Here is a 13835-nt window from a genome sequence, read left to right on the forward strand (position 1 = left end):
TCATATTTAGTGGGTATAAACTTCAGGTCATGGTTAAATGTTATGTACATTATATTTTTGAGTGCGCATAATAACGCGAGCATTCGCGTGCGTCAAAATTAATATATGCTTTATATCATGTCTTTTTTAAAATCAGTTATAACTCCTTAGGATGAAAGGTGACCCCTAACTTTTATTACATATGTCCGATCAGCCATTATGATCTATAAAATCGTATCTACAACTCATGTGCTCTCAGAATATGTAATAAAAATTTGGGGTCACCTTTCATCCTAAGAAGCTATGTTTGATTATAAATAGGCATAATTATAAGCATATGTAATTTTTGACGCACGCGTACGCGCACGTTAAGACGCGCAAACAAAAAAGTAAGATACCTAACATTCAACCTTGACCTCAAGTATAAGCCCATTTAATATTATTCAGAAATGACAAGTGGTTAAGATGATATGACGTCATCAACGTTTTGAGAAAAGAAATATTAATTTTTTCTTATTTTTAAATTCAGATGGCAATATGATGACGTCACAATGTCCGATCAGCTATTATGATATATAAAATCATATCTACAGCTCATGTGCTTTCAGAATATGTAATAAAATTTGGGGTCACCTTTTATCCTAAGCAGCTATAACTGATTAAAAAAAGACATGATATAAAGCATATTTTAATTTTGATGCACGCGAACGCTCGCGTTATTACGCGCGCACAAAAATATAATGTACACAACATTTAACTATGACCTGAAATTTATGCCCACTAAATATGATTCAGAAATCAGAATGATTAAGGTGATTATGGGGTCATCAAAATTTTGACGAAAGAAAGATGAGTGGGTATGCAAAACTCTATATTTTGACCATGATGACATCATCAAAATGTGAAAAAGTGTCAAATGTATGAAAGAGAATTGCCTTAGCTATAACATACTCAAATTTGGAAGAAAATCGACCAAGAATAAGGGAGATACGCTCAAATGCGCATTTTTTTTAAATGACATCATCGATAATATTCAGTTTGTTGAATTCAGATGGCAATATGATGACGTCATAATGTCCAATCAGCCATTATGACCTATAAAATCATATGTACAACTCATGTGCTTTCAGAATATGTAATAAAAATTGGGGGTCACCTTTCATTCTAAGGAGCTATAATTGATTGAAAATATGCATGTTTTTTGCCTATTTTTGCTCTGTGTCGAAAAAAATGCGCACATGTGCTCTTTTTTGATGTGCGCGTACGGCATTGCTATTGACCCTAAATGACCAAAAAAGATTGGAAATTTGTGAATACAGTGTCAGGGACCTAAAACATTTAAAAAAACAATATTTTTAACTTCTGTACGTGCTGCGCACGTAAAAATGCGCATGCGCTGCTGAAAATTTTAAAAATGTTGAAATGCTCAAAATGGCTTAAAACGTGCTCTAATTTAGTCAAAAATTGGTTTTGACCATTTTAAAACTTTGACGCGCTCGTACGCGCGCGTTATGAAGAGCACGCGCAAAATGAGTGTACATTACATTCAACCTGAACTCGAAGTTAATGCTCACGTAATACGATTTCGAAATGGTAATTGGTTAGGCTGATATGATCGATAATGTAAAAACTCAAAATTACGCGTAGATGGCGTCACGCATAACTGCGCACTTTGAAAACCTTATTGTGACTATTCCAGGCCAAGCTAAATGTTCGTTGAAACGTGCATGTATGAATCTCGTGCCAATTTTTATCGTGTAAGATATCGTGCTAACAAGAAATGGGAAAAAAAAAAGATCTCTGACAATAACAAGAGGTGATCCGCTAGCGGAGCGGATCACCAAAAAAAATGATGATGATGATAATCCTGACAATAACAAGAGGTGATCTGCTCAAGAAGCAGATCACCAATGAAGACTAGATTTGAACTCGTCACTCAGGATGATCACTTAGGTGATCCACCGCACTTTGACCTGCGAGGAAGTGTACGCTGTGCTGATTGAACAATATATATTTTTTTTTAGAATTTGGAGCTTTTTAAAAGATTTACTCATGCGTACGCGCACGTGCATGACACACGTGCGCATGTTAATGTGACAGAATGTTGTTTCCTGATATGAGATATATATCATTATATGTATCAACTTTCATTGACAAACTCCTGTTGGTGAGGGAGTAATTATCATTTATATTTTAATCATGTATAAAAATTCAGTTTTTAAAATTTAGATGGCTATATGATGACTAAAATTTAGATGGCTATATGTTGACGTCACAATGTCCGATCAGCTGTTATGATATATAAAATCATATTTATACCTCATGTACTTTCAGAATATGTAATAAAAATTGGGTGTCACCTTTCATCCTAAGGAGCTACTGTATAACTGATTAAAAAAAGGCATGATATTTAAGCATATTTTAATTTTGACGCACACGTACACGCGCGTTATTATGCGTGAACAGAACATTAAGGTACATAACATTTAACCATGACCTGAAGTTTATGCCCACTAAATATGATTCAGAAATCATGACTGGTTATGATTATGGGGTCATCGAAGGTTTGAGGAAAGAAAGATAAGGGGGTCAGCAAAAACCTTTATTTTGACCATGATGACGTCATAAAAATGTAAAAAGAAGTCGCATAATGAAAGAGAATTGCCTAAGCTATAACATACTCAAAGTTGGAAGACGATCGACCAAGAATAAGCGAGATACACTCAAATGCATATTTTCAAAAATTACGTCATCGATAAAATTCAGTTTGTTGAATTCAGATGGCAATATGACGTCACAATGTAGTGGTAAATTTCGGAAAAGTTTGAAATGCTCAAAATGGCGTGTAACATGCTCTAATTTAGTCAAAAAGTGATTTTGAAATTTTGACGCACGCGTATGCACGCGTTATGAGGCACTCGCGTAAAATTAGGGTACATTACATTCAACATTGACCTGAAGTTAATCCTCACTTAATACGATTTTGAAATGGCAATTAGTTAGGCTGATATGATCGATAACGTAAAAACGCAAAATTGCGCGTAGATGATGTCACGCACGACTGAGCGTGTTAAAAAGCTTACCATGACTATTCCTGGCCAAGCCAATGTTTGTTGAAGTGCGATTGTCCGTAACTCGTGGCATTTTTTGAGATATCGTGCGAACAAAAAAGGGGAGAATGAAAGAAGAATTAAGAAGATCCTGACAATAACAAGAGGTGATCCGCTCGAGAAGCAGATCGCTAATGAAGATGATGATGTTCCTGACAATAACAAGAGGGGATTCGCTCGAGAATCGGATCATCAATAACGCTACAATGACAAAATGCATGAAAAAGGCCTTATCAATTTGCTCTCAGTATAAAAAACATTTCATGTCACCATATGTTTTTCTGCCAAATGATTTTGGTTAACCCTAAAATCGAGAGAAGTACCAGGATGGTCTCCAGCGGGGATAGCTTCACCTATGAAAACGTGGATTGTAGATAACACATAGGCGTAGATCCCGGGGGATGGGGGGATATATCCCCCCCCCAATATTTGACAAGGGGGGGATGGTCCATTGTATCATCCCCCAATATTTTGACTATGTATGGGATAAAATGGAGTTTTACACACTTAAAGACTGTCACAGAAATAATTTGCACTGCCTTATGCGCTTACAAAGATGAAAATTGATAACAAAATTATTTTATCTGGTACCAATCTTAAGCTCTTCTTTCCTTAGATGTTAGATGTGCTTGCAAAGAAAGCCACATTTCACACTTAAGTGTGTGTACGACATCAGTAATGTTATGTCAATTCCAAGAATGTTTAAAGATATATCGGTTGATGAGGAATTTATTGATTAGGCCTATAATAGCAAATTGCATCAATTTATTTTGTAAAAACAAGAATTCCAGCTTCGGAGGAGGGCACATCCCCTGTCCGCACAAGGGCACACATTGGCGCCAACACCAGGCGCGTAACAGGGGTCTTGGGTCAGAGTGGGTACGGTAGTTATTTTCCCGGTTAGTAACTTACCGTAATTTACCATACCTACCCCACCCCACCCCACTCCCTATAGAGAAAACAATACGACATACGGTAGGGCTTATCATATTTATAATATAGGCCACACACCTGTGTTTGAAACTAAATACTGTATAAGCATTTTCATCATGGTTTTATTTATTACAAACATATTCTTTCACCATCAATGCATATTGAGGCCCTTCTTTTTCGTTAAAACGATCTTAAATTTGTCTATTATTAGGCCTATGTGTTTAAATAATAATAAAGGATAATCCTAAAAAATACTTTTGTGTTTTTTATTCTAATTTTGTCGGAATTGATGAAAACTCCCTAAAATGTGCAATTTATAGAGGAAATTGGCCTACCGTAACAAGAAATACGAGCAAAGAATTTGAGAATTTTAGGCACTTTCAGAGGATGCATTTATCAAGGGGTGGGGAAAGATTTTCCAAAGATGGATATTTTTACCTTGTCCCATGGTGTTTTTAGTTCTAATTTCGTTGGAATTGATCAAAACTCCCTAAAATGTGCAATTTTAAGAGGAAATTGGCCCATGCCAACAGGAAATACGCGCGAAGCGCGCAAAATTTGAGGTTTTTAGGCACTTTCAGGGGATGAAATGGCATCTATAAAGAGGTGGGGAAGATTTCTCAAAGATAGATATTTTCCCCTTGTCCCCCAGTGGTCAAGCCATCGGGCAGCATAGATCAAAGGAGTTATGACAGTTTTTGAAGTGGAGAAGGGGTTGCAGGGTGTTGTGAGTCTGGTCATTATGATATCTTCCTTTTTATTCTTGTCTTTATTTCTCATCTCTTTTTCTTTTTCTTTCCTGTTCTTTTTTTCCTCTTTCTCTTTCCCTCCCTCTCCTCTCTTTCTTTTCTCTTATTACCCAGCCCGATACGACGGCTTGGTCAGCCCGGTAAAAACCGTCAGGGGAGGGGCAGTTTCCCCCGTCTCCCCCTCCCCCCGCCTGTTACGACACTGGCTAACACGCCAATCATCCCCCCCAATGAAAAAAACTTTTCTACGCCACTGACAGACTATATTATAATTAACACTTTTTTTATGAAAATTGCTCCCAATCAAGCAATCTAATTTCATGTTCCATATGTTTTCTGCTAAATAATTTTGTTTTTGACCCCGGAAGCTATAGAGGTCTCAGAAATACTATCATGGTGTCTGAAGTTTCACCCTGTAAATTATTGTATCTATTGCGGCTGTTGGGTGTTGATGTGCACTTTAAAAAAAAATAACGACAGGAAACTCTCAATCTCAATACAATAAATGTTCTACACAACAAAAATAATGATTTTTCATTATTTCATAAAAAAACTAATAAACTTGAATAAAATTTTGTTGTTGTCAGTGTATCAGTCCAGTTACAAACAAGAATCTACAAAATATCTGTATTAGAACTGAGAAATCCAGCTAAATTTGTACAAAGAATTAAGAAAATGAAATTTTCACCAATAGAGGGCAGCAGACAATGACCTGTTTAATGGCGAATATCTCCGTTACTATTAATTTTTTTTATATTAGTGTAATGGGAAAAATTATTCAGTGCATTATTTTCTTTCCAATGATACCGCATAATGATATGTTTGACTAGATGTGTCTGCCATCTTGTTTTTCAAGATGTCAGCCAGCTAACCTTCTCAAAAAAATTGGCACCAACATTTTTCTTGTTCAGTACAAAATTCTGAGTCGGGAAAAGTGTTGCAAAATTGCAAAGAAAAATACAGACCCTGCACTATAGGACAAATCTTGTAAGTTTTTTTCGACAGATCCAAGACAAATCCTACATGATATTAAGCTATCTACTGTACACTATCAAATTTTATGTGATAAAAAAAAATGTGCCCATATATGGGTACGATAACATCATATCACATACTGTCAAATTGTATCAAAAAAAGTTGAACGTGTTCAACTCTTATTTTCCATCACATTTTATGTGATGCTTTTTTTATAAAATTTGATAGTGTAGACAAAGCTTTAATCGATTTTGTCGTATAACATGCATCGAAAACCTATAAGATTTTGTCCTATAGGATTTTTCTTCCTGTAGCACTTTTCTTAAGGGGTTTGTTGGTGTGTCTATCATAGCAGGAATGGACTCTCTTTCAGTTGTAGCTTTGGTTTCATTTGTATTGTTTTTCTGTTTGGTTACAGCAATTTGTCTTTGCTTTGCTTGCTATGATTAACTTTTGAAACATTGACATAGATTTTTACATTGGTTAGGATATTATGCCTGGACAGCGTGTTGATTGTTTTTCCTTTTCATGCTTTTCGAGGAGCTACCTGCCATCAGTATCTCTAATACATGTTTTTTTTTTTTCTTTCGTACTTAAGAATTACATGTTTTGTTTAATAATTTGTCATTTTTTGTACTATTTAGTTTTTTAAAGAATTTTAATTTGTTTGGTTTTTTTTTTTATTTCACTTTAAATGCACCAAATGATTTTTGAGTGCCACCGAAAGGTGTTGGTTCTAATGAATATTATTGTTCCCTTCCTGACAAGCATGAGGCTTACTACCCACACATACACACACATACTTTAAGAATCTTCTTGGTAGCACTATAAATTATGTTTTTTTGTATGTTATTGCTTTTTTTTTCTTTTTACTATTAATTTCAAAATCTGGACTTCATGGGAGACCAGTACATGTATTGAATGAGCTTTCAATGATAAAGGAAGAAAAGATATATGAGAAGAATAATTTAATACTTAAAATTTGTTTAATATTAAGGTAAAACTGATGTTACTTTACAAGTGTGGGATATTGGTGGCCAGACACTAGGAGGCAAGATGTTGGATAACTATATTTATGGAGCCCATGTAAGTATATATTTTTATTAATGCAAAATTCAAGACCCAAGACACTGATCAATGTAAAATTTAGACACAAGAGAATACAGGAAAGTGACACACAAACAAACTTCCCAATTATGAACTCTATTTTACGGATGTGATTTGTGGCAATGATTTGTGGCAAACGATGTCAATACCCTTGATCATTTCTAACTTCAACTTCTGAAATTTAAAAATGTATAAAATGTTAAATCATACAAAAGAAACATTTAAACTAAAGAGCATTCTATATTACATAAGTCCCTCATGGGTCACATTATATCATAATTAACCAATAGACTTTTAGTTTCTATAGTACTTAGTATTTAGAAGCTTCCAAATATTACACTTGGATTCCACATAGTCTTTTGTGTTTCTATAATTACCAATGTGGTTTACACGGCTTGTTTGGTAAAAAAATGTAATTCTAGAATGTTCTAGTAGGTATCCCAATGAGAAATTTCAAATTCATTATTGTGAATTCTCTCTTCATTTAATATGCAGAACTTACTGCACTGATCACTTTCCAGTTTAAATGAATGAAATCCAACATACCGTTCAAAAGTTATGGCCCATCGAAGTTGCCAAAAATGGGGGTCAAACGGTTAAAAAACGGCATTTTTCATCAATTGCCATTTTGAGCATTTTTGGAGGGCCATAACTTCAAAAATAATCATAGAAAACATCAAATTTTCACCAATCTGGTAGATCACATAGGGTTTTATGTGTCTATTTTTTTTGGGGACACTCTGCAATGTGGTTTTTAAAATAACGGCCCACGAGTATGGTCCCTCTGCATTTTTTGGCAATTTTTCGCAAATGTCTAAAAAATGTGCAAAATCGGCACTTTTTCAACGGCCTATATCTTCTTAACCACTGCATCAATCCACTTACTTTTTTTTGCATTACAAAGAATGGTATATATATATATATGGCCAGGGTCTACCTCAAATGTATTATAATAACATACTTAAATTAAATAAGATAAAGCCAAAACATTTTAAAATGCAAAATCGGCAATGTTTGAGAAGTAATAAAAATGGTGTAAAAATTGTATATGTTGTAACCTTTTGTCATTTATGTTATTTTTTGTTAATGTTTTACTATTTAAAGACTCACATAAATTAAATCAGTCAAATCAAGCTACATTAAAATTGGTTCAAAATTAAGGCCTACTGTAGTTCTTAGTATTTAATGAATAGGCAGGACTTGTTTTGTACAGGTTTACTATGCAAGCCTCCTGTACAGTAACTGGCCTCCCTCTGCCTTTCCCAAACTCGATCTTCAAACTTTTGAAAACATCATCATCTGCAAAAACAATTAATATTATAAATTACATCTTCATCCATCATACATCTATCTAGCCTAGGCCTAATTACCTAGGCATACTCGAGACTTATTTATTACTTACTTAAAACCATCAATAACTAGGCCCAATCTAGCAAGAATGGTCGCAGTGCAGTGATACGACTCGCGGAGTTCGCTTGTTGAGCAAGGCGAGAAAGCGACCATTCGTGACACCGTAGATCAGTAATATTTAGGCCTAGCATTTAAATCATTTATCTATATTAGCGGGCTGTTAAAACCCACGTTAATGATATAAAATTAAGAACTAATGTACTAGTGATATTATAATTAGTAATTCAGTCAAAATACTTACCAATCTCGCTAGCAATTTGTTCGAATTCCATCCTTTTTTCCCGATGCTTTTTCTCTCGCTAACCGTATTTTTCTCGCTCCCCGGAAGCGATCTAAAAATACCATTGGCACAGTCCATTTTTCTGGAGGGTGTAAATTTTGCTAAATACGCTAAAAGCCGTGTGGTTCTCAGTAGCGTTTATTTAACTTTCACCGGGTAGAAAATGGTTTAGACACCACATTTTCTGAGGAATTACTTTCTCAGTTTACTGTATAAAACGTGTTATCGCTTAATATCCACGTACAATCAATAAATAAATAATGGTTTACGAAACAAAAATATAATTTAGCTTTAATTTAATACCAAATCCGTTAGACTTTGATCACGAAAAAAGTTTAAAAATACGATTCTTGTCACTTAAATTGATTTTTGCGGCGGATGAACACATCGATACCAAGCGAGTTATACATCAAAATATAGCTGATTCATAGCCTGATAACATGCAAAAGAAATTATTCCGCTAGCTGTAATGGATATCATGCGATCGTATTTTGAAAACAAATAGGGGTTTTCCAAAGATTTCTTTGCGCGTAAAAATCGGCTCGCCGGCTTTTGACAACTCATTTTAAAATCGTCTTTTCTCTGCAAATACTTCATCAATATTGTTAAAAAATGCATGTAAGTAAAGAATAAAGCCAGTTCTTTCAAGATATCTTATTTTTATTGACATACATTCACAATGAGTATTTTATTCTCAACATCAAAATCATGTCATTTCATCAAATTTCATGAATATTTCCGGACTGTGGTAACGCAAAACGGGTTTCATTGGGATACCTAGTTCTAGGTATTAAATATTACAATAAGGAAAGGAATGGTAATTTATTACACAAGGCAAGTCAAAAGGTAAAGCAATTAAAAGCATTAACCAAAAACATTACAGACAAGCAATAAAAACAGCTACAGTAATCCTTAATTTAAAACAGACAGAAGCAATACTCGATTGAAATAGTTAGGGAGGCATCATCAACTTGGTTTTTAAGAAAGCTAATTTTCATGGTGGCACATTTTCTTGGGTTGTGGTTTATGTTTTCATAGCCTATCAAAGTTATTTAACTCTTCTTGCATGAGACTAAAGCCGCAGTTACACTGGATTTAAAAAGGGGCAGATTTTACTGAGACGCTGGTTGACGCTCTGACAGTGAAATCGTAAGGCTCTCCGCACTTGGATTTTCGACTCGTTTAAGTTTCCTGTCAGCGAGGGTAAAACCATGCCTACTACTACTACTGCGAGTACGAATTTGATTGTTGGGCCTAGGAAAGCTAAACAAACCATTCACACTTTTAATCAAATTATAGCCATGCTCCAATAATAATAATGCAGGCAAGTGAAAGTAGAAACATGATATAAATTTAGTTACAACAATACCAACAAACAGAATCAAAACAATATTCAAACCAGGTTTGTGTCGCGCAAAATTGTAAGTTGAAATTGTGCGCATGTGTGGTTGCCCAACAGAGCGATAAATGTCATCAACTTCAGTGACCCCGGAAGATTAACCGAGTCGTGCTGTTCGCATTGGACTATCTAGCCCAGTCAGATTCGCTCTAGTAGTTTTCCTGAGCACAATTGACTCGGTGAAACTAACCGTCGACTCGCGTAAGTTTCCTGACCGGAAAACTTCCTTGGTTGCTTGCACAGGACTTTTTACAACTAAACTAACCGGCGTGTCGGATGGTTTTACCGAAATAAGTTCCGTGCGATTGTGGCTTAAATTGATTGTGCAGTTTACTCTCAACTAGTGTGAAGTCATCAACATATTTAAGGTATGGATGGACTCACTTAGCCTTACATCATTAACCATTTCTAAGAAGTCTTTTGCCACAACTGCGGTTTCTTTCCAGTTGTTGAAGCCTAGCTTTCTTCTTTCCATCTCTGCAGTTCGCCGCCAAGCGGTTTTGGGACTTCCTCGGTCTCTTTTTCCTTCTGGTGCCCAAGTTAAGGCAATAAAAGCATTATCTTCAGGACCTCTCCTTAACACATGCCCGATCCATTTCCACTTTCTTTTAAATATTTCTCTGCTGATTTCATTAGTTGCTGTCTTTTGGTAAAGTTCTTCATTGCTGATTTTCATTGGCCACCTGTATTTCCTTATCTTTCTTAAGCATTTTCGCTGGAATACATTTAATTTATGTTCATTTCCTTTATTTACTTTCCAAGTTTCACTTCCATGTAGAAGTACTGACATTACATTTGCATTGAAGAGTTTGAGTTTTGTTTTCTTTGTGTATATTGCTGAATTCCATATTTTCCCGGGATTTCTATAAGGCATTTCGTGCTAGTGAAATTCTATGTTTGATGTCTTCATCAGTGCCTCCTTTCTTAGACAGTATTGATCCTAGATAAGTGAATTTTTCTACTTGTTCGATATCATTATTATCAATTACTATTGGATCATTATTTGTGTTCTTGATTCTCATAATTTTTGTTTTGTTTGAGTTGATTACAAGGCCTGTGTGTAAACTATATGAGGTCAGCCTGTCATTTTTCTCTTGAAGATGTTGTTTCCTGCTTGAAATGAGGGCGCCATTATCTGCAAATTCGAGATCTTCAAGTGGTTCTGGTAAATCTAATGCCACATTTCACCTCTTCTTTAATGGTGTTTCTCATTATCCAATCCATCATAATAATGAAAACAAATCCAGAGAGCACACATCCTTGTTTTACTATGGTGTGTACTTCAAACCATTCACTAAGGTTACCATCAGAAATAACAGCGCTGCGGCTACCATCATACCAATTACGAATTATGTTAATTAACCTATTTGGTAGATTGTACAATTCTAAAATTTTCCACATCGCATCTCTTTTGATACTGTCAAAAGCTTTTTTGTAGTCGATGAAATTTAAATAATAAAATAATAATAAATAATAATGTTAATGTTAATGTTAATGTTATAATGTTTCTTAATATGAAAATTTGTTCAGTGGTCCCTCTCCCACGTCTGTATCCAGCTTGTTCTTTTCCTAGTACTTCGTCCACGTTAACTCTAATTCTCTCAATGATGATTCTTCCAAAGATCTTGCTAGCTGTAGGTAGCAGGGAAATTCTCCTGTAGTTGTCACAAAAAGTTAAATCACCTTTTTTTGGTAGAATTACGATCAGACTCATCTTCCAATCTTCTGGTACTTTCTCTGTGGCCAGTATTTTGTTGAAGATGGTTTACTAGAGTTGGTTGGGTTATATCATTGCATGACTTCCACATTTCTGCTGTAATTCCATCAAGGCCAGCTGCTTTCCTGTTCTTCATTTTTCTCATTGCATCTCTAACTTCTTGTGTTGTTATTTCACCCAGGTTGACATTAACATTCCTAAAATCATCTGTAATCATTTCTGGAAGTTCTCTGTTATTGCTCCTTGAAGGTTGATTCAAGGTTTTATCAAAATAGTCTTTCCACCTGTCTCTGATCTGTTCTTCTGATGTCAGAAGTTCGCTGCTAGAATTTTTTATTCCAGTTTTCTTTCCTTTTCCTTTATAAGCTAGACTTTTTGTAATTTTATAAACGTAACTCATATCACCATTTGCAGCTGCTTTTTCGGCTTCTTTGGCTGCATCTTCAATCATTTTTCTTTTATCTGATCATACTCTCTTTTTAACTTCTGTCTTTTTCCTCATATGCTTCTTGTTTTATCTTTCGGATTCGCTCGGACTTGGCTTCTTCGTACTGCATTTTCTGCTGCTTCCTTTCTTCTATAGCTTTCCATGAATCAGCTGATATCCAGGGTTTACTAGATCCTTTTCGTGTGCCAAGAACCTTCTTGGCGGCATTTCCAAAGGCTGCTTGAGTTTCTTTCCATTCATTTTCAAAATCAGGATGTTTAACTTGTGAAACTTTTCCTAAAGCGTTTTTGACTTCTTTTTCATACTGTTGTCTAAATTCTGAACACTTCAATTTATTTGATTCATATACGGTACGTACTGATTTCTTCTTCTTCTTTCCTTTTAACTTGATTCTCAATGTTCCAATCAGTAGGTTGTGATCACTATGGATATCGGCTTCTCTTTTTTTTCTAACATCAAGAAGTGATGAACTATGTCGTTTAGAAATTAAAAAAACAATTAAGGTTGATTTATCATCGCCTCCGGCTCCATGGTCATTCCATACACGGTATTCTACCCAGCAATTCGGTGGTGAAAATTGTCGCTGATAATCTAGATGATATGGTAATTAGACTAGTGTCCGAGCGGTTTTAGAAAGTGTGTACCGGTGAATTAAGTGGTAAATCGCACAGATATTTTTTCGCTCGAACGGGCGTAGTGTTCATAGTTTAGTACTTTGTGGAATGCCACCTTTGGTGACTTCCCAATCACTACTAGTACCCTATAGTAGAGCAAAGGATTTCCAAAATTAGGCCTATAAATAACGAGTAGGTTGCAACCAGCAGAAAAACAAGTTGATGTACCAAAAAAGTTTGTATACAGTACCAGTATGTTAGCTTTCAAAAATTCATGATGACACATCCCGAAAACTGATGGCAATTTTTTGTGTGTTCATAAAAAGTAGAACTGAAAATTTAGTTCTGTGAAAGCATGTAAAGTACATGATCCGACAGCTTAGCAAATAGATGTGGGCACTCTGGATAAAAGCATTATATTTTGTACATACTTCTCATAGTCATATAATTCAAATTTTTTATAGGATTAACTTTGTTCCTTGTCATAATATGTCGACCATTTTGGATTTCAAAATATCTGATACGTAATACCTACTGTATGTATTATATCAATATTTAAGCAACTAATACACTATTATAATTTATAAAAAAGTCCAAAAACCTAAGGTCGCAGCTTTAAAATGGATATGAAACCATTTTCAAAAATCCAATGAATGAAGGTTTTGGAATCCTTGGGTAGTCAATAAACCAGTCACAAAATACTAACCTTGAACAATTTGTTGAATTTGAGAAATTAATAAAAACATTTGTAAAGTAATTTCTCCGAAAAATGGCCGATATGTCGATACGCCATCTTTATTTTCATACGCATTCTAAACCCACTGCGATCGTTCAGATAATTTGAAACAACCGCGTTATATTCCCGACTGTAAGTGATTTGTAATTGGTCAATCAAATTGCACTTAGACACGATAATCGCCGACGACAAGTAAACAAACAAGATGCTTCAATAGAACGCAAATAAGTCACCCAAAAGTATCGTTTTTCCTCTTTCCCAAGAAAGATAAAAATATAAAAACTTTTAATAAGTGGGTAGAATAAAGGACAGCGAGGAAGAAGATGTTGAGGAAATGCCATCTCAGACCAAAAAAGAAAAACAACGAAATCTATATAC

At 35.0% G+C, this 13835-nt stretch overlaps 1 long non-coding RNA gene across 1 annotated transcript in view; it reads left to right on the plus strand.

Annotated features, from left to right (window-relative positions):
• The first annotated feature begins 6114 nt into the window (after positions 1-6114).
• LOC117117368 overlaps positions 6115-13835 on the plus strand; it is an 11357-nt gene continuing 3636 nt past the window's right edge. The window contains exon 1 of the long non-coding RNA XR_004446892.1: positions 6115-6832. This is a non-coding gene — a long non-coding RNA (uncharacterized LOC117117368). The remainder of the gene's footprint in view (positions 6833-13835) is intronic.

This window comes from Anneissia japonica, unplaced genomic scaffold, assembly GCF_011630105.1.
Source record: "Anneissia japonica isolate Jap-2015-1 unplaced genomic scaffold, ASM1163010v1 scaffold288182_len93402_cov192, whole genome shotgun sequence".
Lineage (NCBI taxonomy): Eukaryota > Metazoa > Echinodermata > Crinoidea > Comatulida > Comatulidae > Anneissia > Anneissia japonica.